The sequence below is a fragment of the Tympanuchus pallidicinctus genome, unplaced genomic scaffold, assembly GCF_026119805.1.
Source record: "Tympanuchus pallidicinctus isolate F22 unplaced genomic scaffold, pur_lepc_1.0 scaffold4, whole genome shotgun sequence".
Lineage (NCBI taxonomy): Eukaryota > Metazoa > Chordata > Aves > Galliformes > Phasianidae > Tympanuchus > Tympanuchus pallidicinctus.
In genome coordinates this window covers 11,528,927-11,543,768 of record NW_026294758.1, presented here as the reverse complement: position 1 = coordinate 11,543,768, position 14,842 = coordinate 11,528,927, and positions in this window count along the sequence as shown.

Genomic DNA, 14,842 nt, shown 5'->3' with positions numbered 1-14,842 from the left:
TGAAGAGTAAAAGAATGACACATTGGAGCTGGAGTTTTCTTTCCAGATTTCAGATGAAATTTCAGAGAAATAGAAATCCAAACCAACTTCTTGACTTTCATACCTTGAAAGCAGGTAAAACATGTTTTTCATATTCATCCTTCAGAAAGCTGTTCTCCAAGGAAGTATATGATTCAAATTGTAATAAGTACCACGGCTCTGTATTTAAAAAATAAGAGATACTTTTACATAACTTACTTTTGTGCTAAAGACTTATTTGGGATATATTCTCTTTTGCTAACAGAGCAGAATGGTGTCTGAAGACTGAACTTTTAACAAGTTTTGTAATTGATTTTATTCATCTAGGGTATTATTACAGAACAAGATACAATGGGAGTATGCATTTTAGGCTATTTAATCTAATAATTTTCTATTACAATGAGAAAAGGAAGCTTTGTGATGGTCTTACTATGGCATTCCAATAATTAAAGCAGACCTACAAGACAGAAGGATAAAGATTCTTCACCAGGGTGTGTAGAAGTGTTAAGTATTAAACTAAAAGACAGTAGATTTAGATGAGATAAAAGGAAAAAAGTCTACTGTGAGAGTGCTTGGATACTGGAACTGCTTGCCCAGAGAGTTTTAGGATACCACCTCCCAGGAACTGTTCCAAGGTCAATTTGTACTGGATGTTGGGAAGCCTGATCTAGCGTAAGTTGTCCCTGAGAACTGAATGGTCCTTAAGGTGGTCTCCAACCCAAACCATTCTGTGATTCTGTGAATTAAGAGTTGTTAATAACAGAACCTTGTCGTATTTGATTAAGGAGCCAGGTTTTGTGCATTTAAGATTAATTCCAATTGGAAATCTCTGTCACACCATCTAAACTAATTTATTATATGCTGCTCTATGCTGTATGAGCATTCTTTTCATCAGCTTAGTTTCATACTTTCATTCTTTTAGTAGGTGGAATTTCTTGCAAAAAGACTAAAATTCTGCAAAACACTATTTCACACTGAAATTCAGATTTGCAGTCTTGTAAATTACATTCAGTTTCATGTTGAAGTGACATTTTTCAAAAAGGTTAAGATCATAATTCATGGCAGTACTTTTAATGGAATAGTTTATCATTTTTTAATTTGTCTCTTTTCATTTGTCAGCCAATCTTGCAAGCAATGTTGCAATTACTATTGAAGCTCTTGCTTCAGAAATTCATGTAAGTGAAGCTTCGTTTATGAGACTACCTCAGTTCAAATAAGCTTACAAGTCCTTATTGAAGTACCTTTATTGTGTTTGCTGGTGTATATTAAGCAATTTGTGAGGGCAAAGAAGTCATATTGTTGACTAGAAGCTATCTTGAATTACTTAAGTCTGGAGAAAACATGGAGGAGTGAACGCAGCTTAGAAAGTTGTATCACTTAACAGCTGGCAATACCACAACATGCATTATTGCTGCGTATTAACACTATGGCTTCTGCAAATTAGAAGTCTACATGTACTGCACACATTTATGCATGGACTTGCAATCATGATTGGGAATTCTTCAATGAAAAACCAACTACGTTTGTAGCAATTTGCCACTGTTAGAACATTCCTTCAGAAATTGTGAATGAGACATTAATCTGAGCTGCTTCTAGTTTCTAAGCAGGTGAGCAAAAACAGAAAGAAAAATTCCATAGAATCACAGAATTGCAGGGATTGGAAAGGACCTCGAGAGGTCATTGCATCCAACCCCCCCTTCTTAAGCAGGTACCCTACAGGAGGTTGCACAATTAGGTGTCCAGGTCTTGCTTATCTCCACAGAAGAAGACTCCACAATGCTCTGGACAACCTATTCTAGTGCTCGTGTTTGATGAAAAGCTGTCCATGAGCCAGCAGTGTGCACTTGCAGCACAGAAGGCCAGCTGTATCCTGGGCTGCATCAACAAAGGTGTGGCAGCAGAGAGAGATGGTTGTCCCCCACTGCTCTACCCTTGTGAGATCCCATATGGAGGTACTGCATCCAAGCCTAGGGCCCCCAGTACGGGAAAGATGTGGGACTGTTGGAGTCATGAAAAATAATGCCACAGAGATTGTCAGGGCTATAGCTCCTATCCTATCCTATGAAGAAAGGCTGAGGCAAATGGGCTTGTACACTTTGGAGAAGGCTCCAGGAAGACCTTTTTGTGGTTTCCCGTATTTGAAAGGAGCTTAGAAGCACAATGGGGACTGACTTTTTACACGGTCTGATAGTGATGGGACAAGGGGGGGATGGCTTTCAACTAAAAGAGGACAGATTTAGTTAGATGTTAGGAAAAAGATTTTTACTCAGAGGGAGGTGAGATGCTGGAACAGGTTGCCTGAAGAGGTTGTCGATGCCCATCTCTGGAGGTATTCAAGGCCTGATTGGATAGAACCCTGATCTAGTGAATGGCAGGTCTGCCCATGGCAGGGAACTGAATGATCCTTGAGGTCGTTTCCAATTTGTGATTCTATGATTCCACAGCAGATTGCTGGCAGACATTGGACTAGGATTGCAAGTCTCTTTGCTCCTCATATGTTGATAGCAACTCTAAAATTCTACTTCCAGGCAAAAAGATTGCCCATTTGATCCATTTTAATAAAAATTCGTCTTCAATATTTACCTGCACTTCATGAGATTAATTTGGCTTTGTATTAGAAACTCTTTTCCATCACTGATGTTATCTTGTCTCAGCTTCGGCTTTGTTTATTAGTGGTCCAGCATAACTTCTGCACTTCTTTTCCAACAATCTATCTATATGAATTCTGTTTATGAGGATCTCTCTGTATTTTCAGCCTGAGTTGCTCAATTCAGGCTGAATCCACTCAGGACTGAGTTTAGTTTAACTAAACTGGGTTTGATTTATCCAACTTGAGTTTTCTCAGAGGCAGTATTTTGTGGTACACTTGGAAAATTCTGAAATGTTTCAGCCAGTCTACACCAGCATACTCTAAGTGAAGGTGTTGAAGGAGGCATTCCAGACCAGGTTGGATGGAGCCCTGGGCAGGCTGATCTGGTGGGTGGTGGTCCTGTCCATGGCAGGAGGTTGAGACTGGATGGTCTTTGATGCCCCTTCCAACCGAACCGTTCTATGATTCTGTATCTAGAATTTCCCATCTCTATCATATCATTAGAATCTTCAAAATGAGGCACAAGCAACTATGATACTTTTTACCATCATGCTAGTTCCTTGGTATTATGTTCTGTTTATGCTCAAAACTATCTGCTCTTTGTTTCTACAGCTCCAGCAGCTGATCTTTAGACTGTGAAGTTTGCAACATCACAAGTGGTTCTATTTCTGTAAATGCTTTCATGGGTAGAAGTATCATTAACTGCAGCATGGCCTCTCTCCATTGATGAAGGAAAATGAAAAAAATTAAGGAGCAAATATAAAGACCTCAGCTCCTTTTCTAACAGTCCTGACTATCAACTGTGAGAGAAAAAAAAATCCTCTTTGTTTTTCATGTGTTTTCATTCATAATATTAAACAGTTCTTTCAAAGAAATGGTGGTTGATCACAACTGTAATACTGGAACTTTTATCACGAGATGCAAAGAGCAGCGCAGATTTGCCACTAGATGCCTCTCTTTCATTCCTGGTTCATCCTGTTAGCTGTGGCAGGCACACAGCAGGCAGTGCTTCCTGACAGGCGATTGCAAACACTGCAAGGTCTCTGCTGTTTCAGTAACTGTTAAAACAGCTCTGTGTCTGTATACATCTGGCAGAACTAATGCAGAAATGCTCTCCATATTAAAAATGGGGAATAATTAGCAGACAATCATCAGAATTACTAGTTGCAGATTTGTGAGTATGGGGTGGGCTTGTCTGCCAGGGTGCTTCTGAGATAACAAAGTGAAATGTAACATTCAGTGGTTCTGCTGTTGTTGTTCAGCATGACTCCACATGTTCACCTAAAATCTCATGCAAAAATCCTTTATCTGTTGCCTAGAAAGTAGTAGGACGTATGTCTTAAAAGGCTGTAATTATTCAGCTCTCACTCATTCTTTGATATTTCTGTGGACCATATATATATAAATTTCCTAATTTCCTGGTATTTAAAATTACTTTGGATGGATTTTCTGCTACAGGATAGTTTAATCATTAATATGCAGGAAATACTTTGACAGGAGGTGGTTGAGCTGCACCAACAAACTGGTGGCTGATCACTCCTTCAAAGCAGATTTCCGCATGACAATGCTATGAGACTAAAGATGATGTAGTTATAAATCTAAGGATCATGTGTTTATAAATCTGTGTATGTGTTCAGTCTGTTTAAGCATGTATGTAAATGCACGTATATATACATATGTGTTTTGAATAAGCTTAAACATGTATGTGTACTACTCATAAATGAAGATAAGAATAGAATAGAATGAGCATCAGTGAATCTTGTATTTTTCATCTGGTTTTATGATGGAACATCCTGCAAGAACAGAGCAATATCTCAGAACGTGTTGCTGCTACTTATCTCAGGGGAGCTCAGCTTGCTAGATCCACAGGTGATCAGGGCATTTTCCCCTCCAAGACCAGAAATTCTGGTTTATATTTGTTCTTTATGAATATACATGCAATTGAACTTGTGTGAGAGGTTAATTTCCAGGGAAATAAAACCCTGCGACTTTCTCTGTTATTTTTGGGTAGAAGCTCAGTAACTTTCTGCAAAAGAGGAATCTACTGCTGCTGGTTTTCTTTGGCATTTTCAAAATGGTGTTTTACACTCTGTCATCTAGGAATTCGGATAGTAATCTGAAGCAGATTTCTCAGAATTTATTTTAATCTCCTCTAATGCTGTCTGTTCTTGCACATTTATTCTTCAAGCAACCATCTGCCCTTCAAACCTGCTGTATGCTTCAAGTAGCTGTCACATAACTTTATCACAGGGCTGAGGTCTGATAGTGGCAATTCAACAACAAAGTGTTGGGAGTACCTGAGTTACCAGGAAAATTGGATTGAAAATATTAGGAGAGTTCTGCCTTTGGCACTGCTTTTTCCCTTCCAGTCAGGAACACGACTCTCTCCCAGAACTGCTGAATCTAACAAATGAGCCAAATTTACTTGAAATCAACCAAAAGCTTATTAATTATTTTTACAAGTGACAGACAAACATTAAAAAAAAAGGAGGATCTTTAAATTATCACAATGCAGAAGCTCAGAGAGAATAGTGAAGATGTATTTTGCTAGTCAGGCTCTGTTAGGATGTCAGGTGGCTGGAACCATGGGGACCTTGTGGAGGCTGGCAGGACAGGGGTGTCACCAGGAGCGAGGGAGTGGGACTGGCTCTGGGCTCCTGTCCCAGGGCATCATGGAGAGGGTTGGATGGGTTGTTACAATATTTTCTAACCTCGGGGCCTGGCAAGTTGTAATGAAATAGTTTTCTCCAGGAGACAGCAGTGCTTGACTCCTGTAAGCTTTGTTTCTGAGGCGGTTCATTCTGAGAATCAGATTTTCAACATTACGTGTGAATGAAAATTTTTTAAGGGCTCTGTGTTTTCCCTGCATTCAAAATTGTAAAATGCACTGGATTATTCTGATGCTCTTTGAAGACAGATCTGTAAAGAAATCCTTCATATTTAGTTAGGATTTGCATGTAGACATGACACCTTTCTCTTCCAAAGCTTGTGCTTTCCAGGAGAGGCAAAAGAGAAATTACTTTTTAGTGAAATTCGATTTTTTAGTTTCTTCCAGAAGATTGTTCTTTTTACAGCCAATCACTAGAGTTTAACTTATGCTTGACATTTTCCCCAAGCAATTTATATTATAACTGACCCACTTGACAAGGGTAATCGTTACAACAAACTGTCATGTAACTGTTTCTCCTTTGGCAAGTTACAGTACTTGGGTTTTGATTCAATTTTCTACCTGTGTATTTACAACTGTAAATGAAGATGATCTCTGTGTTTGCAGAACTGACTGCAGTCTCAGTGAGTGGGGGAGAAATAAATGAAAGCCAAGGCTCTCTGCTGTGTTGGAAAGTTCAGAAAAGGAACCTCTAAGGCATCACCAGACTCAGGCAGAGTCTAAGACCTGTCTGACATTGATGTGCAAAGTTTGCTCTTTGACAGGGGGAGTAGTGATAGGAAATGGGGTAATGTTTCACAGTGAAAGAGGTTATATTTAGATTAGATGCAAGGAAAAGCTTCTTTACTCAGAGGGTGATGATGGCACAGTTGTCCAGGGAAGCCATGGATGCCTCCTTCCTGGAGGTGTTGGAGGTCAGGTTGTATAGGACCTCAAACAACCTGATGCAGTGGATCCTGTCTCTGCCAATTGCAGGGGTGTTGGAACTAATCCAGGTAGAGGTCCTTTCCATTTCAAACTACTGTGTGATTTTATTAGATAATGATTCTGTGATAGTTCTGTGTGATCAAATAATTCCCACTAGCTTTGTTTCTGCTGTACAGTTTCTGACTGAAGAATTACAGATGGGAAAACCTTCACTTCATAAAAACTCAATAGTAACAAGTAAAACCTGAAAATATTGAGTGTTGAAAAGATATTAACAGAAATTGAACATAAGACTTGGAAAGGACTTTGAATCCAGTTGTGACCTCTCATGCACTTAGCATTCCAACATTGAAAGAACAAATATAATCATGATCTTTTAACTAGAATTTTGAATTTCTTGAGGAAGCTAGAAATACAAACATTCAAACATTCCAATGGAGAGAAGGCATGTCTGGTCTCAAGCCCCATAATAGATTGCTTCTGATTTTGCAGGAAAGAGTTAAGGGAAGAGAAATCATTTATTCCCTCTCATTTCTTTTGCATGCATTCACACACTGAAAGATTCACAGAATCACAGAATTGCAGGGGTTCAAAGAGTCCTCAAGAGATAATTGAGTCCAACCCCCCTGCTAAAGCAGGTTCCAAGTCACATAGATAAGTGTCCAGACAAGTCTTGACTCATCTCCAAGGAAGATTCAGTGCTGAAATGCTACAAGAAATATATATGCATGAAGCTCATTCTAATGTCATGGGTAGCCATAAATGTATTTTCCAGTTTGAGTGGCTTCTGTGTTCTCTGCTACTTTTCCCTCATTTTTATAAACAAAACAAAAATTTCTTTTTCTCCTCCTTTCCATTTTTTGTTTCTTCTATTCCTTTTCTTCTTGCTCTCTGACCTTGGCAATAACTGGAAATGAAATAATTTTCATAGAATCACAGTGTGAGGATGCCAGGCTCTCTGTGCAAACTGTCAAAGATTGTGTCCAATCACTTTTTAATGTATCCAGAGATGGAGATTCCATAACCTTTCTGGACAACCCAACCTGTTCTAACACTTAACCACCTTGGAAATAAAGAAAAGCTTTTTCTTACATTTAAATTAATGTATTGTATTTCAGTTTGTGCTGATTGTTCCTTGACCTGTTACTGGAGGCCATAAATAAACACTGAATTCCACACATCTATTAGGTATTCATACACGTGTATAAAAGTTCCCTGGTCCTTCTCTAGGCTGAGTAGTTTCAGATTTCTTAGCCTCTTGTCATATGTCAAATGTTCCTACTCTCCGTCATCTTTTTGTCTAAATTTTCAGTTTAGCTACACTAGAATGGAAGCACGTCACATCCCTGGCCATTAATGGAAATAGTGGCTATTTTGTCTTAACAAGGAGCTTTAATTATGTCTTCTTTCCAAATAACATATCTTTAAACATCCTCAGCTGGGTCATTTGTCCTAATGGATGCAGTAGGAAATTGCTCACAAATGGGAAGTCAGACAAGCACCACTGACCTAGATAAATAAAGGTACTATGCAGAGAACTGCTGGATCCAGATAACTGCTGCAAATGACTCCTTACGGGATTAAAAAAAACATCATAACCCCAAAGCTATTATTCTTATTAATGACTTCAAGGTCATAGTTGTTTTTCCTCTTTGTGTTTATTAAAAAATTCAGAGACTACTTAGATTTTAAGAATTATCCTGATTTGAAAAACAGTATTGTGGCTATTGGACATAAAGGGAATTCTTTATGAAAACAACAACAAAAACAGCAACAGACTTGTATCAAATATTTTTGCCTTTTGCCAAATTTAGAGAAGAAAAAAAGTCAGCTATTTTGGAGAGAAATAAAGCATATTTTATGGTGTGATAATCCGTGGAGGTTGATGCCTTCTTTTTACAGGGCAACATAACTTCTGCAACATAAATGGGTGCATGTCTACCTTTTAGACGTACCTTTGTAATATGTTGACAGTCACATTGCATTAGGTGCTTTAAGGTGACATATAAGCACCATGTTTTGAGTAGGGACATAAATTTGATTGGTTGTAGGACTGTCTAAACTGAATTTATTTTTGGGATGGAGGAAGATGCTTTCTATTACAGATGAAGTTTGACTACAATAGTAGGTAAATATGTGGGGCTGATAGGAGGCACTGATGGAGATGAGGGTTTAGAAGGCATAGGCCAAAGGAAATACTAACTGTGAATGACTTCCATTCAGAAATGTTCTATTTCCATCAGAACGAGAAGGACCTCGGGGTCCTGATGGACGAGAGACTGAACATGAGCCAGCAGTGCGCTCTGGCAGCTCGAAAGGCAAATGGGATCCTGGGCTCCATCAGGAGAGGGGTGGTCAGCAGGGACAGGGAGGTGATTGTCCCTCTCTACTCGGCTCTTGTGAGGCCCCACCTGGAGTACTGTGTCCAGGTGTGGAGCCCTCAGTACAAGAAAGACGTAGAGATCTTGGAAAGGGTCCAGAGGAGGACAACTAAGATGATCAGGGGGCTGGAGCACCTCCCCTATGAGGACAGGCTGAGGGAGTTGGGCTTGTTCAGCCTGGAGAAGAGAAGGCTGCGGGGTGACCTCATTGCAGCCTATCAATACCTGAAGGGAACCTACACCCAGGAGGGGAGCAAACTCTTCAAAAGGGCTGACAACAGCAGGACTAGGGGAAATGGATCCAAGTTGAAGGAGGGAAGATTGAGGTTGGATGTTAGGGGGAAGTTCTTCACAAGGAGAGTGGTTAGGCCCTGGAACGGGCTGCCCAGGGAGGTTGTGGATGCCCCGTCCTTGGACGTGTTCAAGGCCAGGTTGGACGGGGTCCTGGGCAACCTGATCTAAATGTGTGTTTGGTGGCCCTGCTAAGCAGGGGGGTTGGAACTACATGATCCTTGAGGTCCCTTCCAACCCGGGTGATTCTGTGATTCTGTGATTCTGTGAAAATGGGAAAGAAATAGTTAAGAAAATAGTAAGTTACAGTATTTTAAGACATACTTCACACCTTACATTGTGCCATTACCAGAGGCACTTATTTTTTCAGTTTCTTAATATAACTCATCCAGACTTGTATTCAGTATTTTGCTCTCAGTTATGGGAATGAATAATTTCTACTCTTTCAAGGAGGGTCCAATGAGGCTGCAATGAAAACACTCAGAAATACTAAAAGAGATTTTATGTCCCTCAGAAAGATGTTGAAGTGATCAAGGGCACAAGTAGTGTCTGCTTTTGTCCTCCCAGTGGGAAACTGGGACCCAGAAGAAGGAGATGAATGGATCCACAAATGATTGGCTGTGTAGCTGTTACCATGCTTGGGGCTTTGGGTTCCTTGATTTTAGACAGACCTTCAAGAAACTGGGTGTATGGACATTAGATGGGACTCAACTGACCAGATGGGACACAGAGTGTTCTGGACAGCAAGCAGTCTGGATTGATTACAGCAGAGCTTTAAACTAGATTCAGTAAGGGAACAGGTTGTCCTTTGGAGTGATAGAGGTGAGCCAGCAGAAGCCTTCTGCTTCGGAAGCTGAACTTTAGAATTGTCTCAGAGGAACTTGAGAGGGCTCATCAGCTGAAGTGCTTCCACATCAGTGCTTTTCTAGAAGACTAGAAAACGACAGGGCAATTAGAACACCATGATCTCATTGCTATTACAGAAACAGGGAGACAAATCGTACAACTAAAGTTGGGAACACTAGGAACACTGAAGTTGAAGATTACATGCATTTTAGAAAAAATAGCCAGGGAAGAACAGGCAATAATGTGGCCTAGTTAAGAAATTGATAGACTGCAAAGAGATGACTCTAAGAAATGGCAGGAGTTTGAGGGTAAAAATTAAGGGCTGTAACAATAAAGGACATTTTGCAGTTTAGCCTACTACAGTCCACCTGGTCAAGAGAAGCCAGGTGAGAAGACCTTGTTTTAGTTACCAGAAGCACTATGCTTATAGGGTCTCATGCTGATTTTAACCACTCTGATGTTTGCTGGGAAAGCAACACAGTGCAAAGGACTTTTATTTATTAATAGAGTATGCTTGATCTAATGATCTAACTGTCTTGCAGAATGAGTCAATTGCCAGCTGGATGCAATAGTCTTGCTGTAAGTATTTTTTTAATCACTTTGCAGTTGTCAACTTGTGCCAGAATATCTCCTGTGTGAATGTTTTTTTTAGATGTTAAGTTTTGTCCCTTTAGAACTTAGTGAAAATGACTACTAATTTGTCTAGTTCAAGTTAGAAATATTTGGTCAGTAGCTCAGCCTTCTTTATTTCTCTTTTTACAGTAACTTATAAAGAACCTCATTACCTTAAATTATCAAATTGCTTATATAATGTTCTCACAAGCATTCTTCTTTTATGTAAATTCTTTATTAAGCATCATCAAACTTCCTCCCTAAACTCAGATGGTTCTTCTGTTGCCAAGTATGGCTGTGCTTGGAATTAGTCTCTGAAACAGCCATCGTTTGGAAGCAGTTTATCTGCTCTCTATACCTATTTTCCAGGCAATTGACAACTGCAGCAGAAAATGATATCCTTAGGGCTTAGAGCCAAAACATGTTCAATAAATAGCACCTTCTCTTTAGCACCTGTAGCTAATTTGGACTCACTTATGTTTCTAATAGTGTTTTATGCACAGTTAAAACAGTGCTAGGCAGCTTCCAGTTTATGTTTCATTTTTCTTGTGTGCGAAGAGCCCACTAACAGAAGTGGAACTTGCAGATTCTGCTTCCCATGAGCCCTCCTGCAAACTGAGGATGATTAAAGAATCAGATTGATATTAAGCTCAAAAACTTTAATTTGCCTTCTGACCTTGGACTCAGTAGAAGAATGATGGTCTGAGGTCTTCTCTATAAGTGCTAGAAATTTGTTTTCTTTGCCAGCATATCAACCTGCTCAAAGCACTGGCTAAAGACATCTTTAAGAAATCTTACTTTTGAAGGTGTTATGATACATCAGTGCTGGTCACTTTATAATTACCATTCCTTAAGAACACTGGAGCAGGCAGTTCTAAAATATTTGGTGGATGGGTCAAGTTCAAAAAGGTTCTTCTTGACTGCAATTTGAATGTGTCAGCACTGTGCCTTGAAAGCCAAAAAGGTCAGCTGTATCCTGGGATGAATCAGGCCCATCACTGGCAGTTGACCAAGGGAAGGAATTGTCCTGCTCTGCTCTATGCAGAAAACTCTATGGGCAAGTTTGGGCACCACAACATGAGAAAGACATAAACAGAACGACTACTAGAGAGTGTCAGAAATCCGCAAAGATGGTGAAAGGTCTGGAGGGAAAGATGTATGAGGAACATATGTATGAAGTATGTATGAAGTCTCTCTATTTGTTCAGCCTAGAGGAGACTGAGGTTTCAACCTCATGGCAGCCTACACCAAGCTGCTGGAGTTTAAGAAGTGTTTGTATAATGCTCTCAGAAATATGGTTTGAAATTTGGGTATACCTGTGTGGAGTCAGACACTGAACTCTGTGATCCTTGTGAGTCCCCTCAAATTCAGAATATTTTTGATTCCATGATTGTATTTCTCTCCTTAAACTCATAATGTAAATTGTTTCTACCTAAGTTATCTTCAGAGAAAACTGGGGAAAGAAAAAAAAAGCCCAAGGAGGCAACAAAAATGACTTATGGCTTATGTAGTATATAAGTGACAAAATAGACTGAGGAAGTACAAAACATACTGATGCTGAATATTTGCTTAACTGGAGACCAGGAAAAATAATCTGTCAGTGTATTTCACTGAGTCTGACCAGAATGAAAAGAAACCGGGAGAATGGCAGCTTTAGTTCAATTGCCAGTATGAAAAGATAGTAAGTCTCCAAGGATTACAGAACTTCACATCCATGACAACTGGAGCCAATGCAAGTAGATACCACCAGAAAGTTTCTGCATAGTTTCAAGAGATCTTTTGCTTGATGAGAAAAAAAAAAAATCATGAATTTTCTTCCCTGGCTAGGAAAACAGCACACATATTTCCTCTTTACAGTGAGATAAGGGCACTCACATCACGTTCAGAATATTTATTACTTGGGTTTTTGAACTCTAGACATTTTGGATAGCTACACACATTTTTCTAGAACAGCAGCCAAACATTTTTAATTATTACTATCTATTCAAGTAGTTAATCTATTTCTAATGATGAAGTGGAAACAAGTGTCATACTGATGGGCTGGTGATTCATGTCTAGGTCAAGTTATGCAGCCAGAATGCTAGACTCTAATCTAAAGATTCAAAAGAAAGGAGATGTTTAAGAATCACTTATTCTCAAGCTTCATGAATTGTATTCAGCTGTTTAATACTACTAGTAGTTTAATACTACTACTTTCAGCTTATCAGTGATAAGAGTGCTCTCCAATGCTGTTATAATCCTGGTTGTTCCCACAAAAGGAAATGGCTGACATACCAATATGCTTTTAAAATTTATGGAATTGGCAAGATATTAAATCCTTTCCTCCCTCTCTCACAAAAGTACAGTAGGAACTTAAAATGTATTATTAAAAAAACGACGATTCCTAAATCCAATTTTATTTGTACCAGATTTCAAGGATACATTTTAATTTTAGAAATTGATTTAACTGGCAATTATATGATCAGTAAAGGAATAAATAAAATATCTCCTTCCCAGCTATAAAGTGAAAATTCAGTATTCAATAGTCCAAAGGAGAAATCAAAACAGGAAGTGTAGTATCTTTTTATACAAGTCAGGTGAAATGAAATTAAATGAAACCACTGACTTTTCCTGCTTTTTTTCCTCATTTTTTTCCTCGTCCTCTCTGTCAATTATGCAGCACACTGTTTTGTGTTCAGCTCCTCAAAGGAGTCAGGAGATACAACTTTTCTAAGTTTCATACAGTCCCAACAGCACAAGAGTCATAAATTGACCAGAACCAGGGGAGAATAAAACATATTAGTCCTCCTTTTTGCCCTTGAGGCAAAACAGATGCTTGAAAAGGTCAAGAAGTAATCAGTTGAATGAGCGCGGCAGTGGTATAGGAATGCCATCATTCCAGTGGGATACTCATGAACTTTGAAGACATTATGAGCTTGTGACTATCTAGAGCATTGTTCACATTCTGCGTCCATAAAGGTCTTGAAATAGGATATTACCAACACCATTTGCCAATCACTTTGGTCTCTTTGACCAAAAGAGAAGGAATAAAGTGAAGTGCATCAATAAAGCCGTCAGATTTCATGAGATATTTATGATTTTGGGTTATATGCATAGAGACCACAGTAGAATGGCCAACACAAAAATGAAAGCATCTTTTTTAGACCCAGAGTCCTACAGTGTCTACAAAACATTTATAATCAATTAGTATATTTTGCTAGAAAGCAGATTTTAAGAAACATGAGTGACATGAAAAAAGAAAGAATTTTGTAGGAAACATATGCTAATTCCCACAGTATGTGTGTGGAATGAGCCCATTCCAAAGATTTCCCTCCAGTCTTACCAGTTTGTGTAGAACTGAGTAACACTTGACCCCATCTCAGCTGGCTTCCATTCTGCTTACACTGCTTACACTTACAGTCACAATTAATGAGTCTCACAGGACTGTATTTAAGCAAATCCAGATAGGCTCAGTTCAGGTCTACAGAGAAGAAACATTTGAGAACTGATTTTAGAGAAGAAAAAAAAAAAAAAAGTGTTTGCGGCAAACCAGAAAAAAAATGGCAAAAAAAAAATTCCTACAATGCAGAGGCAACCACTGTGGGATTAGCTGTTTTGCTGAGAAAAAGTTTAGTGTAAATGCAATGTGGTGCTATTGAACCATGCTCTCTGATCTGCTCCATGGCTTATCAGCTAAATGAATGAAGAATCTCTCTAGACAATGCCTATTTAAAGACCAGTGCTCATTTAAGGATCACCTATAGAGGAAAGAAAGAATTAGGTGGTAAGAAGAAATATAACAAAAATGATGGTGAAGTATTTACTAAAGTAGAGAAAATACCATTGTTCCACAAGTCAAGCAAACAGGGCAGAAGACCAGCTTGGCTGAACAAGGAACTCCTCCTGGAAGTAGGGCAGAAAAAGAAGATATATGATCTCTGGAAACAAGGTCAGGGTTTACAGTGTGTGGTTACAGACATGCAGTTGCTGAGAGAAAACAAGAGAAACCGATGTTCAGCCTGAGTTGACATTGGCCAGTGTTGTCTGTGGTATCAGACATTAACAAAAGGCTTTCACTAACTGGTCAGCAGCCAATCTCATGCCAGTCTAAAGAAGGGCCTGAGAGAAGACCAAGAAAACTACAGATCTGTTAGTCAAACCTCAGAACCTTGAAAACTTACAGAAATAAACATTCTGGGTGCTACTTAAAGGCATTTAAAGATCAAAGCTATTATCAGACTTAGTCAATAAGAAATCCTATCTTAGAACATGGGGCTGGTTTGTAGTCAGTCAATGGAGGTGCTCCCTAGAGCTCAATTCTAGGGCTAATTCTGTTCAACATCTGGGCTTAGGAGTGGAATGCATCCTTAGCAAGTTTGGTGATGATACTTAATGGAGGTGGGAGGGGTGTGGGGGGGAGTGTGTGTGAGGAGAGGCAATTGGCTCCCTGCAGAGACAAGAGGCCTTGAAGAGAGATATAAATAGATTGGAGCATCAGCAATGGCACAAAGTTCAGCAAAGGTAAGTGCT